Source organism: Euprymna scolopes, chromosome 24 (genome assembly GCF_053919585.1).
Source record: "Euprymna scolopes isolate OS-2025 chromosome 24, ASM5391958v1, whole genome shotgun sequence".
NCBI lineage: Eukaryota > Metazoa > Mollusca > Cephalopoda > Sepiida > Sepiolidae > Euprymna > Euprymna scolopes.
Window position 1 is genome coordinate 88,512,907 of NC_136505.1, and position 13,343 is coordinate 88,526,249.

Sequence of the window (13,343 nt, forward strand, 5' to 3'; positions counted from 1 at the left end):
TCGTGATGTAGTTGTCACATAAACAGTTCCGACCACGTATGGACAAAACCAAACCAAGTTCCAATGCTTCTACAGAATATGGACTAAACTATATTGACTTTGCAAACTAAAACTTAGTTTAGGGTCAGAGTAAGAATTTTAAAAAAAAAGAAGACATTTTAGATTTTATTGTGTAGATTGTTCAGCAAAGTTAATTAAGGTTCACCAGTTTTTAAAATGTTTGAAATGTTCTTGGTCATCCTTGGTCTCGAATACTTAAAATTGTCTATCCTACTCTTAACTAGAAACATTTTAGTCACCACAATACCACATTTACTCCAGCTATTGTTCTACTTAATATAAACCCAAATATGAAAAAGTTTTATTGCATTATTTACACACGATGCCTCTGTTCAGTCTCAAAATACAAGGATGCCCCTGTAGAGGCATTTGCGCGTGTAATTGTGAGGCAAGGGTTGTGCAATCCCAACCACACCTCTCCTGAATCGACACTGTTTGAGTTCAATGGCAAGGAGAAGACCAGGACGACTAGAAACAATGCCGAGATAAGCGGAGAGCACATACAGCACCTGGAAGCCTCAAATGGTCACCCATTTAGTACTGACCAGGATCAACGTTGCTTAACTTCGGTGATCCAGCGGAAACCGGTGTATCAACATGATTACTTACACTAATAACATTTCATTGGTGAGGGAATGGGGAATAAACAAGAAACAGCAAAAATTGCTTGGTAAGGCTCTTCCAACCCTTTCTAAATAATGGACCACTCACTGTTTTTCAGTTTGCCAATCTCTAAGTGGGAGTGGGGTCTAAGTGTGGGAGAAAAGAAAGAGAGAGGGTAAGAACTGGGGAAATTCTTCCCAATATGAGTACACATTGAGAATAAAGGCCAAAGACAAAAAAATATATAAAATTGGGGAGTGAGAAGCTTCAAGACTTTTTATTACCAGGGAGGTGGAGAGCTCATTAACTCTAATAGCTAAGAGTCTAGAAGCTTAAAAACTTACCCAAAGAGATTAGATCCATCAGGACCTGGAACCGCGTGCGTCATGCTTAGGCAGGGAACACCAGATACTACACTTTGCTCCAAGCCAAAAGAAAAAAAAACATCTTTTTAAAACTATTGTTCTAATAAAGAATGTACCAATATTGACTGATCGTTTTATAACATGTAATATTTCTAATAATATTATTAATGTGTCATTCTTTAATATTAGTATCAATCTATTTAAATGCTGTTTGATTACAATTTGTTATGAATGTATTACAGTAAAAAAAAAAAAAATTTTGTTGACAAAAACATTTTGCTGACTCATAAGCTAGTATAAAGAATTTCAAACTTGTGATCCAACATTGCGCAACCCACCAATCAACTAAATAAAACTAATTGGGTTTATGACTTTATTTAGTCTCTCTCTCTATCTCTCTCTCTCTCTCTCTCTCTCTCTCTCTCTATATATATATATATATATATATATATATATATATATATATATATATATATATATATATATATTTAAAGGAGATTAGAACAATAGTCTAAAGAGCTGAGTGTATTTCAATGTAACAGTGAAATTACTAGTTTAATTAAAATACAGGAAAGAGAAAGTGCTCGTTGTAATTTAGATATATAATAAGCTCGATAGGTAAATATCCTAGAGCTAATTTAATATTAAGTAAATTATCAATCACATTACTTAATATATATATATATATATATATATATATATATATATATATATATATATGATTAGTTTTTTTGGAAAAAGAATTCCAGCAGAGTGCTCAATTAAAAGGAAAATCCAAATTTTAAGAGCGTACTTATATTTTGTGTACAGAAAGTTGTTAGTTGAGACAGGTCATTGGTACCGTCGGTTTCAAGCCCGATAATAAGGCCCGTTTAAGGTATCCTTATCAAGCTCTCTTCAGCCAATATTCGTCTCCATTGGATATAGTTTAAGGTCATATCCAGGATCTCGCATTCTGAAAATTGTTATTTATATATATATATATATATATATATATATAAATAACAATTTTCAGAATGCGAGATCCTGGATATGACCTTAAACTATATCCAATGGTGAGGCCCCAGTTTGCATGCTTTAGGGAGTGTGGAGCCACTCCTTAATTGCCATTGCTCCAAGGTCCACTCTGACCCAGAGTGATAGTAACAGTTAGGGTCCCAACTATGGGTTAAATAGAAACCAATTTGAAAAAAAAAAAAAAAAAAAGATCCCATTAAAAACTTTTCTTCCGAATCACTGGATTCGGCATTAAACAACCTGAAAAGGGTTGATATGCCATAAAACAAAAACAACCAACCAATCATCAGAATGTGAGAGATATAATTATTTTCACAGTGAAACAACGTTGCAGCTCACATGAAGCATGAAAGCCAACAAACCGGAAGTTCAAGACTGGAGTTTCGCACTCATTTGAGCTTATCAGTTGAACACATCCAAACTCTGGATTTGAAACCTTGAACTGTGGAAATATATATATATATATATATATATACACACACACTAGTAGACTGTCCAGTGTTGTTTGGTCGTAAAACCTGCATAAATATTATATTTTATTTTATACAGATTTCTGAATTATTATAGAACCAATTCTCTATTGATTATTATCCAATATATAGTAATGATTTCAAAAGTTATATAAACAAGCCGCGCGTACATGATCCCTTTCTGGTGCTGCATGTGAGATGACACCACAAAAAATAGTGAAGAAATGATGAATATGAGAAGTGTGAAGAGCCAACGTTGCTTTCACATTTTCGCTAAGATTCAGAAAAATCTAATGAATAAGTTATGGCGTAAAAAGTGTCATTTTTTGCAATTTGGGGGCATTTGTGACCCTTTTGAGCTCCTGGGAACATCGAATCCCAGTGAAAATGGACAAACGGTGCAGTTTCACAGCTTAAGACATGTATATTTGAATTCAGCACCATGGAAAACCACTATATAGACATACATATAAAGTTTTTGAGTAATATGAAAAAAGAGCTCCAAAAATGTATGTTTTTTTTTTTTAGCCCGAAAAGTCCCAGAGGGATATGAACCAGAATTTTGCCAGGGTCACCTATACTGGATTTATATTGAGAACAATGGCCTCCACATTTTGGCCAAGTCTCCGAAAAATCTAATGGATGGATCAAATGGTATGGGTCAAAAAGTGTAATTTTTGGCCATTTTGGGGCATTATTTACCTCTTTTTCTCGCTGAATCCCAGTGTAAATGGGTAACTGTGCAGTTTCATGCCTTAACACATGTATATTTTAGTTGAACACCATGAAAAAACACTATATAGTCAATCATATCAAGTTTTTGTTGAGAAATATGAAAAAAGAACAACAAAAAGGGATATTTTTAGCACTTAAAGTCCTCTGGGACGCAAACTAAAATTTTGCGAGGGCAACCCATACTGGATTTATATTAAGAACAATGGGCTTCACATTTTGGGCAAGTTTTAAAAAAATCTAATGGATGGATGGGGCAAAATGTGTAATTTTTGGCTATTTTGGGGCATTTTTTACCTCTTTTGAGCCCCTGGGGATGCAACGGGAATTTTCGCAAAAAAAAATTTTCTTACTGTGCACATCTATTTAATGAAATACAATTTGTGGCAAAATTTCAGGAAAAACTAATGGACGGTTAGCAGGCAATCATCCAGACTAACGGATGCACGGAAGCATGGAAGCACAGACACCACTGAAAACATAGGGCCCTCTCCGATAAATCGGGGGGAACAAAAATGGTTTGGATACCAACTGTTAGAATCAAAACCAAAACATTTAGCGCTCAAGCCTAAGTCGTTAATTATCTTTCCAGTGTTGTTATCATCTGAACTGCTGATGAAAGGTTAAAAATTAAGTGACTTTGAGCTATGAATGTTTTATTTGGAGCATGCTTAAAAGCATGTAATGTTTCATTCAACCTATTTTGCCATGGTCAGCTGTTTTGTTTTCAATTTTGACCGCTAAGCAGCAATTTTTTGCTGGCTAAAAACAAAATTGAAAGTGTGCTACAGATCCAAATGCACTATATATGAAATTTCAAATCTCTAGATCAAATACTCAGAGAGGAATTTGGTATAAACTTTTTCCATGTGCTATAACGTTTTTATCTTAAATTCTACGCAACTATGCAGAATGTAGAAACTATGCATAAATAGAATTCAGCGTAATAGTTAAATGAAACCAATCGTCTAATAAGAAACCATAAAAAATGAATGAGTAATTAATTCATGCTTATTTTACAAGGGAATATGCAAATTAGTTAACCTTCATGAAATTTCTTGCATATCCATGATCGAGTATATTAAGAAGTTTATTTTAAAAGAATTTTAAATAGAAAAAGTAGGCTTTTAATATCAATGTCAGAGCGAGAAAACTCAACGTTATAGGTATATATATATTTATTCTGAATTCTAATGATGCATAATTTCTACATTCTGCATAATTGCATAGAATTTAAGATGAAAATATTATAGCACACGGAAATGTTTATATATACATATATAAAAATGACCTTGCTGGTGTGTGTGTGTGTGCAAAAACTCTCTACCAAACTCCTCCCATAGTACAACGCCTTATGTATACCAGCTGTGTTCCAAAATTCATAATGATCAGTTATATACAGCATAATTATGTTGACACACCAGTTCCCGTCAGATCACTGAAGTTAAGCAACATTGAGCCTGGCCAGTACTAAATGGGTGACCATTTGGAAATTCTGGATGCTGTATGTGCTCTCTGTTTACCTCAGCATTGTTTCCAGCCAGTCTTGGATCTCACCTTGTCACTAGACCCAAGCAGTGTCGATTTATGAGAGGTTTAGTTAGGGATCGTGCAACCCTTCCATCACAATTGCATGTGCAGCTATCTTTACAGAGGTGTCCATTGTCTCTTGAGAATGAATGGCACATCGCAATGATCAGTTAATTAGTTTAGGACTGATGATGTTCGTCCATCGCTTGCAAAGATAACCACGATGATGCAATTGTTCTGTTGGTTTGGAGATGGCTTGTTAGACCGATTCAAACTCTGAAGTATTTCCCGCATGTTAGACACCTGTGAGATGATTTTGTGGCAGAGTTACTGACTACTCTGTCTTTTCTAATGTCATGTTTTCTGTGAGTTCTTGTGTTGTTTGTGAGTTTGTGAGCACGTTTGTGAGTTGTGTCATGCCAGGAGCCTTTGTCCTCAGTTAGTTTTTATCATGAGTTAGAATACAAACCGAACTGTTTGAGGGATACCTTCAGATTGTCCTTGGACCATTTTTGCTGTCTTCCTGCAAGTCTTTTTCTTTTGGACATAAAGAAGCTGTTTTGGGAACTTTGATTAATTCAAGAATCTTGTAATACAAATATACACATGCCTAATATGTGCATGTATATATATATATATATATATATATATATATATATATATATATATACAAACTATCAGCTAGAGCACGGTTAAGCTTTGGGCAGATGTTTATCTAATAGACATTTGACAAATCAATTAGAAGTACCGATTCTTAGTCCAGTGGTTAGAGCTACCGGCTATCAACATGATGGTTGTAGGTTCAATCCTTGGCTAGGGGAAGGTGCTAGTCTAGCTGCACTGACGAGTTCTGATATAACGAAATAGTACTGTATGTGGAGGACTACATAATTATATATATATATATATATATATATATATAATGATGATGATGATGATTGCAACGTCTTGTCAGACGATCCACTCCCTCAGACACTAAAAGTCCATGAGCCCAAAAATGACTTTTTTTTTAAGTCCTACCGATGAATTCACATACTCAAGCAGGCATGACACTGAAGACGGTCATTGAGATCAATTATTACATGCTTCCAGCATTTCAAGCCTCCACACGTCACAACTTTTCCATCGCGACAGGACCATTTTTATAGACAAATGGCTGAGGGAGTATCTATACACAGATGATGTTACAGAGTCTTAGCTTTGTACGACAGCTAAGTCTCTCTCTCGGTACAAAACAAGCAAGAGCAAGATATCCAGCAACAAGCAAGAGCAAGATAGCCAGCAACAAGTTAAACTGCAGACCAGCTTAATGCGGGTACTGGTCTCCCGCTTTATGGTTTTTTTAAATCAGAGATTTGCTTCTACTAGAAAGGTTGCCTTCACCATGGCTTACGGAAGCCCTATCCACCCCAACACACACATACATACACGGGCAAATTAACCCTTTTTTGGGGTCCACGTCCAACTAATATATATATATATATATATATATATATATATATATATATATATATATATACCTGTTTATTGTTATATAAACATGCTCATGTGGATATGTAAGTGTCTATGTGTTTACTTTATGACCGTGTGTACTTATGTTTATATATACCTATGTTATCTTGTATACCCTCCTTTGTTGTGTACTCCCCTAATAATGTTTATTCAATCCATTTGTATGCTTTTATGTGTGTATGCATCTATGTGTACTCTTGTCAAATAATTCTTATTCGTATGTATTTTTATATATATGGTTTATGTGAATTATACATATTTATGTGTGCGTATATATATGTGTGTGTGCGTTGTTGTATATTAGTATATGACTGTGTGCATATATTTGTGTATTTTTTTCTATGTATTTGTATACATAAAATTATATATATGTATATATGTATGTCTGTTGGTTCTCTATGGGTATATACATATGTATTTTATTATTTTTAATTTTGTTACTATCTACCTGTGTGTTGTTACTTTTGAGTATTTTATTGATTTAATTACTTCTTTTGCCTGAATATATTTATATGTAAGTGTACTTGTATCTATGTTTTTAGTAATACTGTCTTGAATGTGTTAATTTGTGATTTAATATGACTTTATATTTATACTTAACTAGCTTAAACTTTCAACTTAATAGCATGGAGTTACACCTTTACTTATATGCATGTATATATATATATATATATATATATATATATATATATATGTGTGTGTGTGTGTGTATTGTATTCTTTTTATATACATAAGTATTAGTAGATTATTCTTTATAATTATTAGTCCTATTTACTTTCTTCATTCCCCTCTTATGGCTAAATATGTTATATTAAAAAGATAATAAATATTAATTTTATTATTATTATTATTATTATTATTATTAATAATAATTTTAATATTGTTTCATCATTATTTTTTTATATATTTATTTAATAAAAACGCGAAAACTTTAAACTTATATCATTTAGTATAAAGGGCTTAATTAATTGTAGACGTATGCTTGAACTGCGTTGATATTACTCGTGGACGTATGTGAGATGATAAATATGTTGGTTGGTTACATTCGCTGTCACTTTTGACATGTGCACTTCTAACGCTAAAATTGTATTTTCTGTTTATGTTGTAATAACGTGTCTCGTTACTGAAATGTATAATTGTTCATAAATTGGTTGACATGCAGATCTTTTTCTTTTTCTATATCCTCCCTACATTTTTAGCTTCCCTTCCTATTAATTCTTACTTTCTCTCTTTAACTATATTTCATCATTCTTTTTTTCTCTTCTAGCCTTGTTTTCTTTATAATAACCCTTTATATCTTTTTTTCTTTTTCTTCTCCATATTATATTTTTTTCTCTATTTTCTTTCTCTATTTATTTTCTTTCTCTACTTCTTTTTTTCTCCTCTTAATCATTCTCTCTCCATTATAGTTTTTTAATTTTATGTAGATTGCCCCTCCCTCTTTACATCTTATAATTAAAGTTCTGTGTTTTAAGGTTTTTTAACTCCAACTTTTAAAGAGTTCCTACCTAAAATAAAAATCCATTATTCATTGAACATTTGAATAGTCAAGTCGCTGCCTGATGATATCTGTTGTTTGATTGAAACAAGTGGCTGTTTGTAGCAGCAGGATGTGAGCATGTTTATATAACAATAAACAAGTATTATCAGCTCTTTTTATTGAGCACTATCTAACAACCTCGTTGAATTCACTAGTCCATTACTTTTGAATAAAAAAAACCCGGGTATATATATATATATATATACATATATTTTATTTATTAAACATTTGAATATTTTATTCAAATATCTATTAAATATTTTTACATGCATAAAAGTTATCCATGGACATGTGTTTCTAGATTTCACCCATCATCAGCATGGCTAAACTTTTAACACTGTTCGAACTCGTAACAGCTCAATAAGTAGCCTGGTGTGTTGCCACTAGACCACGGATACCTCATCAAATTTTATGCACGATTTTTATCGCTTTTTTTTTTTTAATGTAAGATCTATGGTTTATTTTAACACACTCGTGAAAAGAATCCTTACATTCTTTGAAACTCCACGAAAAAAGAACTATTACTTATATATCTGTTTCCTTAATAAATGTTTTAAACTCTTGCTAAAGTGTTTCTGAACATAATTTATTGAGCCTATATTATTATATAATGTACATGTGTGTGTGTATAACTTATATAAATATATATATCTATGAGAGGGAAAGATAATACAGATAAGATTCTCAGCTTATGTCTAATTTCTCAGATATTTTGATGGACAAAGATTTATCAGCTTTTAGCATTTTCCTGTTAATGTCCTTTCTGTTTTTGCCCAATTATAATTGTTAGAAATGTGAAACTAAGTATTAAAAGCTGTTTTTACCCAGTGTTGTCTGGGATGCAGGGAAGTCATTTAACTTTAAATTTTTATTTATTTGTACATTTTTAAACTTAGGTAAACAACTCAATTTTAAATTAATTATATTCGTTCATGACCTTTGTTTTTAGGTGGTTATTTAAAAATAATTCACATTAACAGTCGTCTGAGCTGGACTAAGTATTTTTTTTAAAATAAATTGTAGCTAAGTAATTATATTATCAATAACATAGCGCAACAACAACAAATGGAAATTGGCTAGTCAGAAGCAAATTTTGATCCCACAGCTTAAATATTTGGGCCTGACTTCGAAAATCTGACAAGATAGCTTCATATGTTAGATAAGTATAAAAAACGGTATTAATTTTCAGAAAACTTACGAAAGTTTTTTTTTCTATGTTAAGCATGAAACAAAGAATATAAAACGCAATATAAACAATATAAAAAAATAAACAAGAAAACAAATTTGATAGGTGAATTATGTCGTTGTCATCAGCAGCATCATCATCGGTTTAATGTCCGTTTTACAATCTAGCATGAATGGACAATTTTTAGAACTATCTCGGGGTCAATCTTTATTTAGATCCTCTTTTTTTTTTCCATTTTCACCCCAAACAAGGCACAGTGCCACTTTGATGTAGAGGGCTACTATCGAGGGTATAAGTTGCAGGGATATTATGTAGGGAGTTGAGCAGCAAGATGTCCATTCATATTACACTTGGACTTCTGCATGTCAGTACAATTTGGAAAGCAGAATCCTGGAAGGGACTTCCAAAGTCTAGCAGTTCTTGGGAAGGAACTATTAGAATAGAAGGCCTTCTTACATCCAAGCATCTCTACTGCGTAACAGTGCAATTTATTTTGCCACTTGTCGGGTTTGTCTGGGGTATTTATGTTGGAGGGGTTCAAGAGCTTGTAATTTCTCATTCATCATTAAAATACTTGTAGAACAGGCAGAGGGATGGAACGTTTCATCGATGGGACGGAGGTTGAAGCTTAAATGACAGTTCAGGACCTATCAGGTTGGTGACTCTCTTTTGAACCCTGTCCAGGAGCGAGAAACTAGTAACAGATGCACCAGCCAAAATTGGCGAATGGTGGCCTTGTAGAGATACAGGATACTTTCAGGCGTAAGTAGCTTTTTAGCATGGTAGAGAGAGCCACCTTCTTCGCAGCAGCCTTGGCAATGCTCTCAATGTATCTGTTCTAGCTCATGTTTCTTGTGAAAGTAAAGCTGAGGAGTTTGAAAGAAGTACTTTCAGGTAATGTGGTGGTAGAGAAGGTTTTTTGTAATTATTGAAGGAAACAAGCTTTGTCTTGGCAGCATTAAATGTAACCATCTATTTTCGTCCCCATTCCAGGTCATCTGCTCGTGTCTTTGCCATTTCCTTAGATATGTGTTCATTTGTTTTCCTCTTGTACCTGTTATAGAGTATGGTTTTTCTCTTAAGTTCATTCTCATCACTTTCTCTGATTGTTTTCTTTAACCTTCCTTTGTGATTTGAATCTGCTACCTCAACTGTTCTATATTTACTAATCCAAGAACTCTCAACCATTCTTTCAAGGTGACCATACCATTAAAGTTTCCTGTTCTGCACATATTTCCCTATACTGTTTAACATTTATCTAAGTTCATTATAACTAACCCTGTCTTCAAGACTTGCATTATACATCCACCATATCATTCTCGTATCATTTCTCTCCATGCAACACATATCCTCAAGTGTTACCTAGCCACTACACTTACAAACATCATCACACTGCTTACATATACTTGATTCGTAAAATAGTAAAAAGACAAAATTTTACATCTACTAACTCGAAAACTCATCCATTCTGTCAATGTGACCATACCATCAAAGTCTCCTGTTCTACTCCCATCTCTCTATACTGTCTCGGTTTAATCTTCCTCTTGTGGTCATCAAATCTAAAACTGTCTTTAACAATCACATTACACATCGATCATACTATTCTGTATCATCTCCATGCAACGCATACCCTCAACCTTCATTGGCCAGGTAACACTTACATCATCACACTATATACACATGTCTGAGATGTAAAATAGGAAAAAGACAAAATTGTTTGTAGAACAGAAAATATTGTTTCTTTTGGTAGAAGGTATATGAAGAGAAGAATTATTTTCCAGATATTGAGCACTTTTTGTTGCCCGTGTGCTGGAAACCCCCGTTAAAAATAAATGAATCAAAACAACTTTTCGTTCAATCAAAATAGCAGCAAGTGCCTGTTTAACAAAAAAAAAAAAATTAGCCGCAGTAGTGGGGCTCGAATGTGAAAGAGGAAAAGAAGGGAAAATTTACGTGCAAAATTGTTTGCCCACACAGACACCACTGCTTATGATGTTAAGACGTTGCAAAATTAATTTCATTACTTGAAAAAACAGTGATGTGAAAAATGATCTCCTCTTCCAAAAAGTGGTTCAGTTGATTGCCACAGATTAAATCTATTTTTCTAATTTTCACATATTATGCATCCGAGGCATTGCTCTTTCAGATGGTACAAGTTTTGACTTGGTTGAATGCAGCTGACAAAAGTTTTTAGCAGACATAAAAACACACACACACACACTAAAACACAGACGACTCTCCTTTATATAATAGCTGTTGCTTGTTTTATCAATGATTATGTGATTTCTTTTCAGGAAATATGACATTTTTTTCCTTCATGTTTTTATAGAAATGTGTACGCTAGTGTTGTGTAGGTTTTATTTATTATTCAAAATCGCACTTAAGGCTTCACTGGATACATTATAAAATAAAAAAAACTTCAGGTTAATCACATTTTTCTTTGAACTCAAAGCTCTACCTCAAGTAAGGACGTGGCCAACGATCAGGGTGTGGTGTGTGCGCCATGAGATACAAATATGAAAGAAATAAACGGATGAAAATAATTCTCTTGAGACCAAAATTGTGACATGATCTATTAACAATTTCTCATGATCTATTTAACAATACAAGTTGGGACAATGTTGAGATACAAATATGAAGAAATAAATGGATGAAAACGATTCTAGGGATATCACCAATATAAAATTATTTTTTAACAATTGAAGAAATTACTACGCTGAGGATGACTTAATTATTTGTCACTTAGCTGATTTTGATAATATCCTGCATTTATTATCAAAATCAGTTGCAACACAAACTGATATAAATTGGCACTGTCTTAAAGCTGTCTTCAAACACAAATGTGGCTTTATCTAGTGAAATCTATAATATAATTCTCACCTGTCTGTTTAAATGTATGGATGTATGTCTCGCAAAACTTTCGACAGAGGCGACGGATTTTCACAAGATTGGTATCGTTTTGAAGCTCGACTATTCGGACGACAAATATCGAAACATTGGCCCAAAACATTAATTCCTTCACCCTCAATTAGGCACTTTTCTACAGGGAGGAATCGCTTTTTTGTCAATATTTTCGAAAGCCATCGCCTCTTTTCAATTGTGTAGCCTTAATTTAAACCGAAACCTTTATGCTCAACCAACACCTTTACATATACCTCCACTTTCTTTTCCACCTTCACATCACGGGTACGAGCCTGCCTGACTGCCTGTTACAACTTTTTTTTTTTTTTTTCTTGCTCAACACACACCTACAAACACCTGGGTAATGCCGGGCGCCCAGGCTAGTCAATAAAATAAGTCATAAAGACAAACTGACCTAACCTTAAAAATGCAACTATTTTCTTTTCTTTAAGAGAACAATCTTGTTTTTGTGTAAGTGGTTAGATACAAATGTGAAAAAAATAAATGGATGAAAACGATTCTATGGAGATAAACAATATAAAATGAATAAAATGAGTTGTCAACAATTTTACAACTGAACTGAATTAATGATGAGGTAGAATTAATTATCTGTTATTAAACCAATTTTGGTAGTATCGCCCATTTATGATCATGGAATCTATCAAGGGTAGATAAATCATGCTTCAAAATGTCTTCCAAAATGTCTCCTCGCAAGGGAGATAATTTTAGGGTACCAAACATTTATCTCCTTTTAAACACTAATATATCCACTTTAAAGGACATTTTTTTCCTGTATGTGTCTGTATTTCTGTCAGTCACAATTTTTTTAAGAAACACATTGCAGAATTCATCTCATTTCAATATCGAAATATCAGAACTTCTTTTAGAAATGGAAAATATTGCATTAATCTTCTTCTATAATATAAACCTCACCTGTCTGTTTAAATGTATATGTGTGTATGTATGTATGTATGTATGTATGCCTAAAACTTTTGACAGAGGCAACGGATTTTCACGAGATCGTTATTGTTTTGAAGCTCAACCCTTCGGATGACACATTTTTTTTTTTTTTTTTTACGTGGAGGTTACCACTTATCAAGGCCCAGAGGCCACTGAAGGATAAGGGTTAATGGGTATACATTAGTCATTGTGATTTTAGCATAGTAAACATTAGTGGGAATTTTGTAACTTGGATTACTTAGAGAAACGGTTCAGTAAGAACTTGTTCACGTTGGACTTGAAGAAAATCGAAAAATTGGCTAAAAACACTTATTCCTTCATCCTCAACTGGGCACTTTTCTACAAGGAGGGGTAACTGTTTTGGCCAATATTTTCGAAAGTCATCTTCGATTTACTAGCCTTAATTCAAACCTTTGGCGATGGACGCAACGGCAAAGACGTCACATTTTTTTTTTTTTTTCATATTC

The 13,343-nt window shown here is 33.4% G+C and overlaps 1 protein-coding gene and 1 pseudogene across 6 annotated transcripts in view; both read left to right on the forward strand.

The window, feature by feature from the left end:
* LOC145246821 (pleckstrin homology domain-containing family G member 5-like) overlaps positions 1-13,343 on the forward strand; it is a 1,071,747-nt gene that overhangs the window by 817,487 nt on the left and 240,917 nt on the right. The window lies entirely within an intron of this gene.
* Positions 4,642-4,758, forward strand: LOC145247070 (5S ribosomal RNA; annotated as a pseudogene).